The 17384-nt window shown below is 46.6% G+C and overlaps 1 long non-coding RNA gene across 1 annotated transcript in view; it reads left to right on the top strand.

Annotated features, from left to right (window-relative positions):
- Positions 1–17384, top strand: part of LOC141105593 (uncharacterized) — a 266085-nt gene that overhangs the window by 149211 nt on the left and 99490 nt on the right. Inside the window, exon 3 of the long non-coding RNA XR_012235615.1 lies at positions 14430–14560. This is a non-coding gene — a long non-coding RNA (uncharacterized lncRNA). The remainder of the gene's footprint in view (positions 1–14429; positions 14561–17384) is intronic.

Genomic DNA, 17384 nt, shown 5'->3' with positions numbered 1-17384 from the left:
TAAGAGACTATAGGGTCAATTCACTAACGTTTACCGCATACGATAATGCAGTCACGTGACTCATTCGCTAAAATTATTGCAATGCGGTAAATTAAGTCCAATTCATAATGTAGCACCTTCTACCTGAAGGTAGGTGCTAGACTAGTATTTTTCCATAGCTCAGGGTCCAAGTACAGGTAAATTTAGCCAGGCCTGTGCTTTAGGCTGGGCCTGGTTGTTTTGATTTGGGACTGGGAGTGTTTGGTGTAGGGGAAGGTGTGGCAACCTGTGCTCTGACTCAGAGGTGCCCCCCCTGCTTTCAGAAGGATTGTTCTGGAAGAGAGGTTGGATCTGAGGTTTGAGTGGCAGGCAGCTCATGTGAGGAGCTCTGACCAATTACCCTTTGGTATTGGCAGGGGCCAGGCCTCCCATATAGGTTGAGGTCACATGCTGCCAGGGAGGAGTTCTGGAAAGCAGGAACAGACAGAATGGAGTGTTGAGTTGCTGTTTCGGGCATCCCCACAGACTATGTGGCTGTCTGATTCTCTGGGCCATCGGGGAGATGCTGTGTAGGCTTCTGGTTCTTTGATTCGCATAGGCAATACCATCATGGTCTGCAAAGAGGAATTATTCAGAGTGATTCTTTCTTGTCACAATCGAAGTGAAGAAATAGTATGTCAGTAGCTTTACAGTGAAGGATTTGTACAAGAAAAGAAGGAGCAACAGTCTGCAGAGAAGTTATTCAAAGGAAGGAGACTGGGGGTGCAAGGTGTGCGTCCAAGTTTGCAAGGCCAAGGCCACTGAATAACCTCTGCTAATGTGCTAAATGCTATGGGCATCTCATACGGTCCTTTCTCCCAGCCAAGTTGTATCCTGAAATACAGTGGGGCAAAAAAGTATTTAGTCAGCCACCAATTGTGCAAGTTCTCCCACTTAAAAAGATGAGAGCGTCCTGTAATTGTCATCATAGGTATACCTCAACTATGAGAGACAAAATGTGGAAACAAATCCAGACAATCACATTGTCTGATTTTTTTTAAAGAATTTATTTGCAAATTATGGTGGAAAATAAGTATTTGGTCACCTACAAACAAGCAAGATTTCTGGCTCTCTCAGACCTGTATCTTCTTTAAGAGGTTCCTCTGTCCTCCACTCATTACCTGAATTAATGGCACCTGTTTGAACGTGTTATCAGTATAAAAGACACCTGTCCACAACCTCAAACAGTCACACTCCAAACTCCACTATGGTGAAGACCAAAGAGCTGTCGAAGGACACCAGAAACAAAATTGTAGACCTGCACCAGGCTGGGAAGACTGAATCTGCAATAGGCAAGCAGCTTGGTGTGAAGAAATCAACTGTGGGAGCAATAATTAGAAAATGGAAGACATACAAGACCACTGATAATCTCCCTCGATCTGGGGCTCCATGCAAGATCTCACCCCATGGGGTCAAAATGATCACAAGAACGGTGAGCAAAAATTATTATTATTATTATTATTATACGAGATTTATATAGCGCCAACATTTTACACAGCGCTTTACAATGTATAAGGGGGACAACACAATTACAGTACAGTTCAATACAAATGGTACAGGAGGGCCCTGCTCGTAGAGCTTACATTCTAAAGGGAGGGGGTGGTGGTACAAAAGGTAATAGCTGCAAAGAATGATTTGATGGGGGTGGCTCAGGGACAGTTATGTGGGTGTGGGATAAGCTTCCCTGAATAAATGAGTTTTCAGGGATCTCCTAAAGGTGGACAGGGTAGGGGCTGATCGGATATACTGGGGTAGGGAATTCCAGAGGATGGGAGAGGCTCTGGAGAAGTCCTGAAGGCGAGCATGGGAGGAGGTAACAAGGGAGCTAGAGAGCAGTAGGTCCTGGGAGGAGTGGAGGGGGGCGATGTTGTGAATGGCCTTGTATGTTATGGTTAGCATTTTGAATTTTACACGGTGGGGTAGGGGAAGCCAGTGAAGGGATTGGCAGAGAGGAGCAGCAGTCACGGATCGATTAGTGAGGTGTATTAGTCTAGCAGCAGCATTCATAGTAGACTGAAGGGGGGATAGCCTGCTTAAGGGTAGGCCATTAAGCAGAGAGTTGCAGTAGTCAAGGCAGGGAAATAATCAAGGATTGAATAAGTTGCTTTGTGGTGTCATTAGTCAGGAAGGGTTGAATTCTGGAGATGTTGCGGAGGTTAAGGCAGCAGGATTTAGCCAGTGATTGGATATGGGAGCTGAAGGAGAGGTCAGAGTCAAGGATTACACCCAGGACCCTGGCATGTGTGGAGGGACCAATGGTTGTGTTGTTGATATTAATGGTGAAGTCACAGGAGGGGGACCGTGAAGGAGGAAATATAACAAGCTCAGTTTTAGAAAGATTAAGTTTGAGGAAGTGGTGTGACATCCATACCGATATGTCATTCAGCAAGTTTGAGATCCGTGAGGAGATAGTGGGGGTGAGTTGAGGAGTGGAGAGATAGATCTGTGTGTCATCAGCATAGAGGTGGTATTGGAAGCCATGGGAGGTTATCAACTGACCCAGGGAAGAGGTATAGAGTGAGCAAAGGAGAGGCCCAAGGACGGAGCCTTAGGGTACCCCAACAGAAAGAGGAAGGGGAGCAGAGGAGATGGAGTTGTAAGTGACACTGAAAGTGCGCTGAGATAGGTAGGAGGGGAACCAGGATAATGCAGAATCACGGAGGCCAAGGGAGTGTAATTTGCTGAGGAGCAGCAGGTGGTCAACTGTGTCAAAGGCAGTAGAGAGGTCTAAAAGTATGAGTATGGAGTAGTGGCCATTGGTTTTGGCAGTTATTAGGTCATTGGTGAGTTTTAGTAGGGCAGTTTCAGTAGAATGTTGTAGGCGGAAGCCAGACTGTAGGGGGTCGAGAAGGTTGTTGTCCATGAGGTAGCGGCTCATTTGGTCATGAACAAGGCGTTCGATGAGCTTGGAGGCAAACGGGAGAAGGGAGATAGGTCTTAAGTTATTCAAACAGGTGCGGTCTAGTGAGGGTTTTTTGAGTATGGTGGTAACCAGTGCATGTTTGAGCGGGGAAGGAAAGGTGCCGGAGGAGAGGGAGAGGTTGAAGATGTGGGTTAGGGAGTTGAGGATAGAGTGGGAAGGTGGTCGCAGTAATTGAGAGGGGACAGGGTCCAGGGGACATGTAGTGAGGTGGGCCATGGAGAGGAGTTTATCAACTTCTTCTGTGGTAACTGGGCAAAAGGAGGAGAGTATTGAGTGTGGTGTTGGACCTGATATGTTGGGTAGGGGAGGAATTTGAATGCTGGATATCTCCTTGTGAATTGTGTTGATTTTGCTATTGAAGTGGTTGGCAATCTGTTGAGTGGTAAGCAAGTTGGCGGGTGGGGGCAGTGGGGGGTGAAGTGAGGAATTAAGGGTAGAAAAGAGTTGACGAGGTTTGGATGAGAGGGTTTTGATGAGTGTTGTAATAGGTTTGTTTAGCAGTGTGGAGGCAGGAGTTGTATTTGAGAAGGACAGATTTGTAGAGGGTAAAATCTTGCAGGGATTTAGATTTACGCCATGCTCGCTCAAGAGCACGGCTGTGTCTCTTGAGACTTCTGGTGTCGTCTGTTTGCCAGGGTTGTAGCAGATGGGGCCTGGTTTTGCGTGTAGAAAGAGGAGCAAGTACGTCTAGGGAGGATGACAACGTGGTGTTGTAGATGGAAGTGGTTAGGTCTGGGCAGGACAGGGGTGCGATTTTGTCATAAAGGCCATCAGTAGCAGAGTGAAGAAGGGAAGGTTTAAGGTTGCGAAGGTTCCTGCGGGTAGTGGTTTGTGGGTTGGCAGCATGTGATATAGGAGACAAGGAGAGTGTGAAACGGATAAGGTTGTGATCAGAGAGAGGAAAGGGTGCGTTGGAGAGATTGCAGGGAGTGCAGCGATGGGAGAATACAAGGTCGAGAGTGTTGCCGTTGGAGTGGGTGGTGGTTTGTATCCATTGTGTTAGGTTAAAAGAGGAGGTTAGGTTGAGTAGTTTAGAAGTGGTAGCATTATTAACATTGATTGGAATGTTAAAGTCAACTAGGATGATGGCAGGCCCTTCGGATGAGAGAAAATAGGGTAGCCATGCAGAGAAGTCATCCAGAAAGCGTGACACTGATCCAGGAGGCCGATAAATGACTGCGACCCTTAGACAAGCTGGAGAGAAAAGACGAATGCAGTGCATTTCGAAAGAGCAGGTGGAAAGAGGGAGGTGTGGGCAGTACCTGGAAGGTGCATTGTGGGAGAGGAGAAGTCCGACACCACCTCCTTTTCATCCATTGGGTCTGGTGGAGTGAGTCCAGAGAAGGCCACTGTGGGACAGTGCAGCTGGAGAGGTAATATCGAATTCCTGGAGCCAGGTTTCAGTTATAGCAAATAGATCAAGGGATTTGGAGAGGAAAAGGTCATTGACAGAAACTAGTTTATTGAAGACTGAGCGGGCATTCCAGAGGGCACATGAAAGAGGGGGGCTGACTTGTGGAATCAGGGGAATTGGGATGAGAAGGTTGAAGTTACGACTACTGTTGGAGGAGGTAGATGGCCGATCTTGGCGTTGGGAATTGGGTGTGGGAGGGCCGGGGTTTGGTGCAATGTCCCCAGACATTAGGAGTAGTAGGAGGGTGAGGGTGGTAAGGCGGGAGTGGGATTTATAGGAGGGCAGATGCTGTGGTGGAATGGACGTGGTGATACTGTGTGGGCTTAGAATGAGCAGGAGGTGGTAAGTGGAGTAATTTTGAGTGGGCAGAAGAGAGGGAGATATGTAAAGGTTGGGGGCTGGAGAGGGGGGGTAAAGACATGAGAGTTTGAGGAGAGAGGACGTTATAACAAAGATTAGTGTGAGCATTTTAGAGGGTGGGGACAGGCTAATATAAGGAAGGCTGAGGAAAGTTAGAGAATGAAGTGGAATTTCCTGCAAAATAGCTGTGGAACAATAATGTCTGCACTTACTTTTTTGTAGCAGTGCCTTAGTCAAAGTGCCCGTGTCCAAGTGCCAAACACTTGTTGCCGGCATGACACTTTGAAGCAAGGAGTGACCAGCCTAAACCCTCGCCAGCCGTCCCAAGACATGAACTAAATTTATAGTGCAAAAATAGAGCAAAAATCCCAGAACCACATGGGGGGACCTAGTGAATGACCTGCAGAGAGCTGGGACCAATGTAACAAAGGCTACCATCAGTACAACACTACGCCGCCAGGGACTCAGATCCTGCAGTGCCAGACGTGTCCCCCTGCTTAAGCCAGTACATGTCCGGGCTCATCTGAGGTTTACTAGAGAGCATTTGGATGATCCAGAAGAGGATTGGTAGAATGTCATCTGGTCAGATGAAACACAACTCGTCGTGTTTGGAGGAGAGAGAATGCTTAGTTGCAACCAAAGAACACCATACCTACTGTGAAGCATGGGGGTGGCAACATCATGCTTTGGGGCTGTTTACTCTGCAAAGGGAACAGGACAACTGATCCGTGTACATGAAAGAAAGAATGGGGCCATGTATCGTGAGATTTTGAGTGCAAACCTCCTCCCATCAGCAAGGGCATTGAAGATGAAATATGCCTGGGTCGTAAGAAGCATTTCAAGGTCCTGGAGTGGCCTAGCCAGTCTCCAGATCTCAACCCCATAGAAAACCTTTGGAGGGACTTGAAAGTCTGTGTTGCCCAGCGACAGCCCCAAAACATCACTACCCTAGAGGAGATATGCATGGAGGCATGGGCCAACATACCAGCAACAGTGTGTGACAACCTTGTGAGGACTTACAAAAAACGTTTGACCACTGTCATTACCAACAAAGGATATATAACATATTGAGATGAACTTTTGATATTGACAAAATACCGTATTTATCGGCGTATAACACGCACTTTTTTCCCCTTAAAATCAGGGGAAAGTCGTGGGTGCGTGTTATACGCCGATCCCCGCTATCGCTATGTGAATGTCGGCGATCGCCGCCGACATTCACATAGCGAGTAGTTTCAAATATGGCGCCGCGGAGTTCGGAGGGACTCGGCGGTGCTGAACGAGCGCCGCCGAAATCACAGAGCCGAGATACACATAGTCGGGTGTATTCGGCTCTTTCCGGCGCCGCTCACAGTCACGCCCAGTCCCGCCATTGGACCTGTGTTATGTCCATCATAGGGCGGGACTGGGTGGGACTGTGAGCGGCGCCGGAAAGAGCCGAGAACTCTCGGCTATGTGTATCTCGGCGGCGTTCGTTCACTTCCCTCCGGCGCCGAGTCCCTCCGAACTCCGCGGCGCCATATTTAAAACTACTACCATGTGTATGGCGGCGGCGGCAGGAGGCATGGACACTGGGGACAAGGCTGCACTGACAAGGCTGCACTGGGGCAAAGCTGCACTGACAAGGTTGCACTGACACTGAAAAGGCTGCAATGATACTAACAAGGCTACAGATGAACACTGATGAGGCTGCATTGATGGGCATTTTAATGTAGGTTCTTTTCCTTAAACTTCCCTCCTAAAAGTTTTTCTCCTTAAAATTCTCTCCTAAACTTGGGGTGCGTGTTATACGGCGGCGCGTGTTATACGCCGATAAATACGGTACTTATTTTCCACCATAATTTGCAAATAAATTCCTAAAAAAATCAGACAATGTGATTGTCTGGATTTGTTTCCACATTTTGTCTCTCATAGTTGAGGTATACCTATGGTGACAATTACAGGCCTCTCATCTTTTTAAGTAGGAGAACTTGCACAATTGGTGGCTGACTAAATACTTTTTTGCCCCACTGTAAACGTAACAAAACTGTGCAAATGACTGTTCATTGTCTTAACTGATAGATGAGTGTCTGGCAGCAGGGTGATTGGCAGATTGCTAGTAACCAAGTGGTGAACATAATGCTACAATAAAAAAAAAAAAAAAATAATTGTGCGGTATTTACCAGAAAAAAACAAAAAACAAAAAAAGTGCTGGTAAATTTACCACCAGGGTTTTGCTGGCGGTATAACATGCGGTATTTGTCATAAAACAGCGTGGTTTGACAAATAGCTGGTTGCCGGCCACCACGTCCTTAACAACAGATGACTCATCAGCTGTCAGCTAAATGTAAAAAAAAAAAAAAAAAGCCAAATGCCCGATTCCCCCCCCCCCCCCCCAGTCTATACCAGGCCCTTTGGCCTGGTATAGACCCCAAAATCCATACCAGACCCTTATCCAAGCATGCAGCCCAGCAGGTCTGGTAAGGGGGGGGGGACCCCCCCTTCCTGAACCATACCAGGCCATATGCCCTCAACAGGGGGACTCTGCCCCACCCCAAAGCACCTTGTCCCCATGTTGATAGGGACAGGGGGCTCATTACCACAACCGTGGCTGGTGGTTGTGGGGGTCTGCGGGCAGGAGGCTTAGTGGAATCCGGAAGCCCCCTTTAAGAAGGAGCCCCCAGATACAACCTCCCCATGTAAATGAGTATGGGGTACTTGGTACCCCTACCCATTCACCAAAAAAGTGTCAAATAGTAATAAAAACACAGACTGTTTTTGACAATTCCATTAATAAAAAACAAAGTATCCCCAGATGTAAATCCATCGTCAATCATGCCGTTCGTTGCACCCAATAAAAACAAAAAACGCTTCCGCTGTCCATGAAGGCTGGCCGCCTACTGCAGGCTCCGCCGTTTGACATTTCTTATATAGGTAAGGTGCAGGGCCACCTGGCTATGTCCCCTGGTGGTCCCGCCCCCTTGTGATGTCATGGACCAGTGCATGCTGGGTCAGTGACATCAAGGGACGGAATTACCAGGTGACATTGCCAGGTGGCCCCGCCCCCTTACTTATATAAGGAATGTCAAATGGGGGAGCTTGCCGTATGCAGCCACCCTTCATGTATGGCGGGAGCGTCTTTTTCCGGGACGGCAGTGTGCGGGCAGCGTGATTGACTATGGATTTATATAGGTGAGAATTGTCAAACACTGTTTGTGTTTTTATTACTATTTGACACATTTGGTAAATGGGTAGGGGTAATATGTACCCCATACTCATTCACATGGGGGGCCGGGATCGGGGGGCCCCCTTCTTAAAGGGGGCTTCCAGATTCCGATAAGCCAAGGCAAAGGTTGTGGGGGTGAGACCCTTGTCCCCATTAACATGGGGACGAGGTGCTTTGGGGTGGGGGGTGGAGCCAAGCCAAGGCAAAGGTTGTGGGGGTGAGACCCTTGTCCCCATTAACATGGGGACGAGGGGCTTTGGGGTGGGGGGTGGAGCCCCCCGCCCTAAAGCACCCACCCCTCCCCAAAGTTGAGAATATGTGGCCTGGCATGGTTCGGGGGGGGGTGCTCGCTCGTCCCCCCCTTTCCTGACCTGCCAGGCTGCATGCTCGGATAAGGGTCTGGTATAGATTTTGGGGGGAACCCCACGCCATTTTTTTTTTCCGTTTTTTGGCGTGGGGTTCCCCTTAAAAACCATACCAAACCTCGAGGGCCTGATCTGGACTGGGGGGTGAGGGAGCCCACGTAATTTTTGTTTTCATCGTTTTTAATTGTCTGCATTTTATTTTTTTACATTAAGCTGTCAGCAGGTTCCCCGCGAGTCATCTGTAGTTAAAATGGATGTAAACCTGATTCCTGAAATTTGAGCTGTGTCCCCTATTAGATTTCTCCTGCTCTGTTCTTGTGTTATCAGCCTGATGACTCCTGACAAGTTCTCTGTCACAGCCTCAGTTTTGTGTTGGGGAGGATGCTATAACTCGGTGTTTCTCAACTCCAGTCCTCAAGGTGTCCCAACATGTCATGTTTTCAGGATTTCCCTCCGATGAAACGGCTGTGGTAATTACTAAGGCAGTGAAACTGATCAAATTATCAGTGCAAAATAATGGAAAGCCTGAAAACATGACCTGTTGGGGCACCTTGAGGACTGGAGTTGAGAAACATTGCTCTAAATAGATTAGCAGACCCCTGAACTATTCAAAGATTAGCTCTGAAAGTCTCAACCTATGAGGAGAGGGGGTGTGTGCCTTTCCTCCAATCGGCTGTCTTGGCTGTATGCCCAGGCTTCACTGCAGTGTTGAACGGGAAGAGAAAATCTCCAAACACCATGTGCACTTTCTAAATAGTATATAAAGGTTTCTATGCAGAAGTGAGTCTGATTTTGCACCTTCCAGCTTTAGTAAATAAACCCCAATGTAAACGTGGCACATTCTAGAACTACCTGAATTTGGTGCAGGAGTTTCTGTCAAAACCAAAAGTGTCGCAAATGCCTCATTAATTTGGCGCAATACATTTTCAAGAGGGTCTAACGCCAGAAAAGTGGAGCAGCAGCTTTTTTGAATTCCCCCTGTCTGCTCATAACCAGTATTATGTATGGAAATTCATATCAATGTTTTTTTACTAAACAAGATCCTTTAATAAAAAGTACTTTCCTGGCACATCATGGCAGCACACAGTGGGTTGTGGCTCCGCCCCCACAACCTGAAAGGACTGGTTACCAAAAAATTAAAGACACACCCGGCTCGCAGCAGTCTTCTTTTTGTTCTCACCTGATCAAGACTGAAGTCAGAAGGTACCCTTACCACTTGTCACCCCAGCCAGGTTCAGCCTCTCCTGGGTGGAAGTCCTTCCTGTAAAGCCTCTAAATGAGCTATATGGTTGGAGCCCCATTCTGGTGGTGCAGGCCTGTCAAAGAAAGCCTTAAATAAGCTTTGGGTAAGTGGCAGCATTTTCCCTTTGCTCTCCATATGCTTTTCTCTTCTTTTCTCTGTCAGTGCTTTCCTGCACCTGTCTGTGTTGCGGGTCTTTGCCATTTCCAAGATGGCTGCAGCAGTGCACCTACACTCTGAGCATTGAGGGTAGGAAGTGATGCGGCCACTGTGGCCAGTTTCCTGGCTTGCCCCTTTCCAAGATGGTGCTAGGAGCCCACAAACTGTGATCTGAGAAATCTGAGGAGCTTATATCATCACTAATGGCCAAGGGTACCAGTTTCAAATGGTTTTAAGACATTTTTGAGCTTATGTACTCATTGTTTGCAGGTATGTTTTCCCTTATTATGGCATTCACCTGGGCTTTTCCTATCTCCTTCTTTTTGTTGCTCTGGGATCACTGTGCTTTTTATGGCATTCACCTGGACTCTTCCTATCCCCTTCTCAACGCTTGCTCTAGGATTAGTGTGCCCTGCTGCTTTGCTCTGTTACTATGGGTAACGCTGGCCAGTCAGACCACCCATAGCTTGTAAGGTAAAGGGATAAGGTAAGTATTGAAGATATTGAGAAAAGGAGAGCCAATATCTACAGCACAGTAAGGACCTCAAGATGGAGAGAGCCCTCTAAAGGTCAGGACAAGTTGCCATCTAACAGCAGACACCCCGGCAATGTGAAACAAGGTCATCATCTCACCTCTTATTATCATTGCTCCCTGTCTACAAACATCACAGGTTACCAGCCCTAATAATCATTGCGTTTGTGGTGGAAAGTCATTGCCTGGCAAGTTAGTATGTTAAGTTTGCCTGGAGCAAGCAGCATACAGCCCTGCAAGGACCTCAAGATGGTGGGAGCCCTCTAAAAGCCACAACAGTCACCGTTTAGGCACAGGCATCCAGGCAATGTTGATCAAGGCCATCATCTTGCCTCATTATTATTGCTCACCATCTACAAATCCCACAGGTTACGGCCCTAATGGTTGCTGCGTTTGTGGTGGAAAGTCATTGCCTGGCAAGCTAGTCCACTTGAAGGAAGCAGCAACTGACAAAGAAGGGGATGTCAGGGAAGTAGTGGCCTTGAATAAAGAATCGACGAAGGAGTTGAGGCATGAAGCCTCTACTCAGTCTGTGGTTGAATTGCCTAGTACTTCCAACCAGAGCCAACAGGTGGTGTTCAAATTGGAGAGCTTGTGGAAGGACGAAGACATGAAAGGGGAACTTTTGCCTAATAGAGCCTTTTGCAAGTTAAGGAGGCAATTGCCTGGGGTGAAGTGGAGGAAACTCTCCACAAGGTTTGAAAGTACTCATTTCCCTTCATTGAAGGACTGGAGGAGTTAATCCAGGAAGAAAGGCAGGGGCCAAAGAAAAAAGGCCTGTATAAACAAGTTGTCAAAACTGTATCCCCTGAAAGAGCCAAAGGTTAATCTGCTGCTGTCGCCTCCGATGGTGGATGCATCAGTTATGCGACTGCCAAGACACGTCACCTTGGTTACAGTCAATGACGCTTTAGTCTGAAAATTAGATCCAGATCTGAAGTGCCATTACGTACTATAGCATCTGCAAGTGTCTGCAGAGCAGCAATAACCTTTGCAGTGGTAGGCAGAGCAATATTGAGTTGGACTCTTAATATTAAAGAAGCCCTTCTGAAGGAAGTGGAGTAAGACAAGGTAGTAACAGCTTTGTAAGAGCTGAAATTGGTGGGAGCCTCTGTAGTGGAGGCGTTGGTAGACATCATTTGAAGTTCTCCAAGAGCGATATTGTGCGCAGTCCTGAAAAGGAGGGTATTATATCTGAAGCCATGGTCAGCAGATGCCACCTTCAACATAGAACTGGTGCAAGATACCAGACAACGGATCCAATATATTTGGGAGTAGACAGGATACAGCCATCTCAAGAGTGACCACTCTCACGCCAGGGCAGATATCATCTGACAAAAAACTGAAAAATCTGAAAGGTCCAGTATACAGGTGGCAACTCCCAGGTAGATACCAGGAGGCAAAATCCTATGGTCTGGGAAAAGATTACTAAAGTAACTAGGAAAGTACCCAATCTTCATTGTTGAAGCCTTAAAAATCTAAGGCACCTGTTTTGGGAGAACAGCAAAAGTCCTTTTAAGGGTGTGCTCATTCAGGCGGTGCCTGTGGGAGCCAGATGAAGTTTTGTGCACACACCTGAATGGAAAATATTCAGAATCAGTGGGCCATATCAGCTACTGTATATTGGTGTGACATTAGTGGAAGTTTAAGGGATGTCCACCTTCTGATCTCTTCCAGCCAGCCAGACTACCGGATTTGATGGAAAAGTAAGAAATTCTGGTCCAGTTTGTAGCCGAATTTAAATTAAAAAACAAGCAATCATGAAGGTTCCAAATGGCCAGAGGAGATGAGGATTCGGTTCACCTCCTAGTAAAAAAAAAAAAAATCTAAATTAGGCAATCTGTCCCCAGTGCTAAACATGAAAAAACTCAACAAGCACAGAAAGTTGGGAGTTGTGCAAGATAGAGAACCTCCAATTGATACTATTATTCATAGATCTGGGAGATTGGCTGCTCTCTGTAGGTTTATTAGACATGTCTATCCTACAGAATTGACTACACTCTGCAATCTAACACTGAGACTGTATTTCTGGTTGCTACAACCTCCGTGGAAAGAGTGTCAGAGGTGCAGGCTTTGTAACCAAGGAGCCTCGCCTAACATTTTACCTGGACAGAATAGTCCTAAAACCCTCAGACCATTTTTATCCCTAAGGGGTCTTTCTCCTTCCACTTTAACCAGGAAGTCCATTTACTATCTTTGGTGAAGCGGGAGAACCACATCCTCTGAATGTTGATCTAACTCTGATGACCTGCTTGGCAGCTACTTTTTCATTCAAGCTGAAATCTGTGCTTGGTTTCCGGCATTGCTTAAGGCAGAGTCAGTCAGCATCAACACGTATAGTCACCTCCTACGTTAAGACAATTAAGAGCCTACTCTTCACAAGACCTCCCTGTTCCGGAAGACTTAAAAACACATTCAACCAGGGCAGTGCTAGCTCTATGGACAGCACAGTGCTGATTGTCTCCTGAGGCTATTTGCAAGTCAGCAATATGGTCCTCCCAGGGCACCTTCATTATGCTTTTATTAGGTGAAGCTGACTCAGCTCACGACAGTAAAATTTGAAAAATTACAAAAAATGTATTTTACTCTCCCATTTGGCAAATTAGTTCCCATTGTATGCTGCCATTATGCACCAGGAAAACGGAAAATTGTATATTCGACTTTCCGTAGTTTTCCTTTCCTGGTTATCTTCATGGCAGCATACAGATTCCCACCCAAATGATGAGTTACAGTGAATGCTGCGAGCCGGCTTTGTCTTTGATACATAGTTAACCAGTCCGATCGTGTTTCCCCGAAAAGAAGCCATACCCCAAAAATAAAACCTAGCCCGATTTGGGGGGGGGGGGGAGTTAGGTTTGCAATAGAAGCCCTACCCCAAAAATAAGCCCTAGTAAAGTCCATGTAAAAATATATAATCCGTTTTGTAAAAATGTTATATAATTTCCACCGTGTCTACTTTTGTAACTTTACTGTCAAAAATACTTTATTTACTGCGCCGCTGGGCGCTCACGTGAGATATTTTCCTCTCCTCCCTGCTCAGCGGCCGCTCCCTCTGCAGTGCTCAGAGCGGGACTGACGTCAGCAGGCATCTGGGCCCTTCCCTCAGCAGTGCTCAAAGCAGGGCTGACATCAGCAGACATCTCAGCCCTTCCCTTGGCGGTGCTCAGAGCAGGGGTGACATCAGCAGGCATCTCGGCCCTTTCCTCGGCAGTGCTCAGAGTTGGGCTGACGTCAGCAGACATCTCGACCCTTCCCTCAGCAGTGCTCGGAGCGGGGCTGACGTCAGCAGGTATCTCAACCCTTCCCTCGGCAGTGCTCGGAGCGGGGCTGACGTCAGCAGGTATCTCGACCCTTCCCTCGGCAGTGCTTGGAGCAGGACTGATGTCTGCAGACGTCTCGACCCTTCCCTCGGCAGTGCTCGGAGCGGGGCTGACATCAGCAGACATCTCGACCCTTCCCTCGGCAGTGCTCGGAGCGGGGCTGACATCAGCAGACATCTCGACCCTTCCCTCGGCAGTGCTCGGAGCGGGGCTGACGTCAGCAGGCATCTCGACCCTTCCCTCGGCAGTGCCTGGAGCAGGGAATAAGAGCTCCGGCGAATCACGTGAGCTCCCAGCAGCAATGTAAATAAGGTATTTTCTACAATGAAGTTACAAAGGGAGACTCGCTGGACATTATATAATATTTTTACAAAACGGATTACACATTTTTGGGATTAAAGATGTCATAATGATGACTCCTGAGCTGACGGTGGGAGAGGGGGACATAGATAAGACCTTCCCCGAAGCGGAGCCACAACCCATTGTATGCTGCCATGAAGATGCACCAGGAAAGGAGAATTGCGGAAAGGTGAGTGTACAATTTACCATTTTGTATTATATGTAGAGTACTGTGGGAACACATGTTTATGTTTTGCAGCCGCTGTTTCTTATGGTCGGGATATTTGATTCACCTGATTTGTTTGTAATTTGAGGTGTCTGTGTATCATGCTTTCACTAAAACCAATATTCAGTTTTATTATATGGAAATTTATATTGTTGTAGCACAGAGGTGTCACTTGATTTAGATATTTGCACATGCTGTACTTCTGATTGAATACGCTGTACTTGGAATTTTTGCTTTTATTTATTATTTATAAATAATTTGTTTTGTGCAATAACCTGTTTATAAAACTAAGTTCTATATACTCATGTATTTTTATTTTTTTATTTAGAACAAAGGAAAAGCCAACACCACCTTGGGAAATCCATGTGCCAGCAAAGCAGCTTTCATCAGTTGGGCTGTATTTACCCGAGTGACCAGGAATCGCCCTTCCTTCACCCAGATACGCAGGAAGTCTTTCTTGTAAGTTTTGTCTGCGTTCTGATAACTTTGCGTTTCATCGATGTGACTCGGCGCCTGCCGCCTGCCGATATATAACCTTCACCGCTCATCCATAATGTAGTCTACAAGTTGCAGAACAGGAACCTTGTTAAAAAATACATCAGTACGCGGTTGTCGGGTTTGAAGTTTTTATTGAGCACATACATTAGTTTTCACAGATATTCAGAAGCACGAGGGGTGTGTATACCACAGAGAGTCGTACACAATCTGCTTCCCGAGCATTACACCACAAAACTCACCGCAACACTATTCATGTTGTGCCAAAGTGTTCCGAAATAAAAGGAGAAGGGTTGCTGGAGGAAGCCGGAGGAACACAGACGTATCCCTTATAATCGTCTAACAAAGTATCAATATTAATAACTTCTAAAGAACAGAAAATGTCTTTATTTCTATATATTCTTCATAACATTTTTATCTGAAAACATAAACTTTTTACTTTCTGTGTAAGAAATATAGATTTATATATCTCAGCAATGTCAGAGTCTATTACCACAAGCCTTTATTTTATACATATTACTTCCAGTGTTTATTAGATTCAGTGGGAGCGCACACCGTTTACTGAAATTACCATAATAACCCTCTTTCTCCCATATAATACCTACATTTACCATTGGGAGGGGTGCAACTTTATCCCCCCCCCCAATTCATTAGCAAATGTAAGTTAATAAAATGGGGTTAATATGAATGTGTATACAGTCTTCCACAATTACAGTGTAATTCATTGTCTTAGACCAGAGGTCTCCAAACTCAGGCCCCTGGGCCGAATGTGTCCCTTTGCTTGTATCCAGCCCTCAGGGCACTATTCCACCCACTGACACCAGAGATAGGGAACTAATTCTCCCACTGACACCAGAGATGGGGTACTATCCCTCCCACTGACACCATAGATGGGGAACAAATCCACTGACACCAGTGATGGGGTGCTATCCCTCCCACTGACACCAGAGATAGGGAACTAATTCTCCCACTGACATAAGTGATGGGGTACTATCCCTCCCACTGACACCAGAGATAGGGAACTAATTCTCCCACTGACACCAGGGATGGGGTGCTATCCCTCCCACTGACACCAGAGATAGGGAACTAATTCTCCCACTGACATAAGTGATGGGGTACTATCCCTCCCACTGACACCAGAGATAGGGAACTAATTCTCCCACTGACTCCCGTGATGAGGCGCTATCCCTCCCACTGACACCAGAGATAGGGCATTAATTCTCCCACTGACTCCCGTGATGAGGCGCTATCCCTCCCACTGACACCAGAGATAGGGCATTAATTCTCCCACTGACTCCCGTGATGAGGCGCTATCCCCACTGAAACCAAAGATAGGGATCTAATTCTCCCACTGACACCAGGGATGGGGTGCTATCCCTCCCACTGACACCAGAGATAGGGAATTAATTCTCCCACTGACTCCCGTGATGAGGCGCTATCCCTCCCACTGACACCGGAGATGGGGAACTAATTCTCCTACTGACACCAGAGATGCTGTACTGTCCCTCCCACTGACACCAGAGATAGGGAACTAATTCTCCCACTGACACCAGGGATGGGGTGCTATCCCTCCCACTGACACCAGAGATAGGGAATTAATTGTCCCACTGACTCCCGTGATGAGGCGCTATCCCTCCCACTGACACCGGAGATGGGGAACTAATTCTCCTACTGACACCAGAGATGCTGTACTGTCCCTCCCACTGACACCATAGATAGGGAACTAATTCTCCCACTGACACCAGTGATGTAATTTCTTTACTCCCAACTACCACCAAAGCCTATGGCATTGTTTACTCCCATCGATGCCAGGGCATTTTCTACTCCCACTGGCCACATTCCGGCCCTCCTAAAGTTTGGACAGCAGTAAACCAGCCCTTTGTTTCTAAAGTTTGGAGACCCCTGTCCTAGACAAAAGGACGTGACTGGCCTAGGAACGTCTAATGTCTATTGATCTTCTCATTTTAAAGTGTATGGGAAGCAATTTTTTTTTTTTTTTTTGGGATAGATGAGGGCTAGAACCCCATTTAGGATCTTATTCATACCTGATCGTTTTGTAGCTCGAATAGTGAAACTCTAAAGCACTCAACATTCAAAATCCCATGGTTTTATAGTGGTATTTGAACATGAGCTACTTTTGTGCTACAAGCTTTAAAGTGATACTAAAGGCTGTTTGGTTTTTTTTTTTTCTTTTAAGTAAAAAAAAAAAAAAAAAAAAAAAAAAAGGTTATGCTTACCCGCTCTGTGCAATGATATTGGACAGAAAGGTCCCTTGCCTCTTCGTCTTCGTAAGTCCCCCACCACCAGCAATGTTCACTTCTTCCTCCTCCGGGTGCCTCCTTGGGAAGCTGGTACTAGGGAGGCTCTCGTGCTCCTGAGCCAGGCTTTGTGTGTCCCTAGACTTCCTCCTCACCGGAATTTGGCACTGAGGGCAGTGGTAGCCATAGGCTCTTGCTGATGGGAGTCCTGATCTGAACCTGCGACCTCTGTGGTGTCTGGCTGTGGGGCTAACCTAAGCAGCATTTAGGGCTCATTTACACTTGCTTCAAATAGAACACACATTCAAGGGCCTACCGCTTCAACATGCTTTTTTAATGGTAAACAAAGTGTTGCGCTATAAAAAAAAGTTAATAAGTTAATTGTCCAAAGTGAAAAGTTAGAAAAAATGTATATAATGTAAAGTCCACAAAAGATGATGGTGAGAGAATCTTGCAGCCAGAACACAAAGGTGAGTCACCTCACACTTCATCTAAAAGGCCAACCACCAACAAAAGGACAAGATGTGCTC

Source organism: Aquarana catesbeiana, linkage group LG08, assembly GCF_042186555.1.
Source record: "Aquarana catesbeiana isolate 2022-GZ linkage group LG08, ASM4218655v1, whole genome shotgun sequence".
In the NCBI taxonomy this organism is placed as follows: domain Eukaryota; kingdom Metazoa; phylum Chordata; class Amphibia; order Anura; family Ranidae; genus Aquarana; species Aquarana catesbeiana.
The sequence above is the reverse complement of the archived record's forward strand: the minus strand, read 5'-3'. Positions and strand labels throughout refer to the sequence as shown.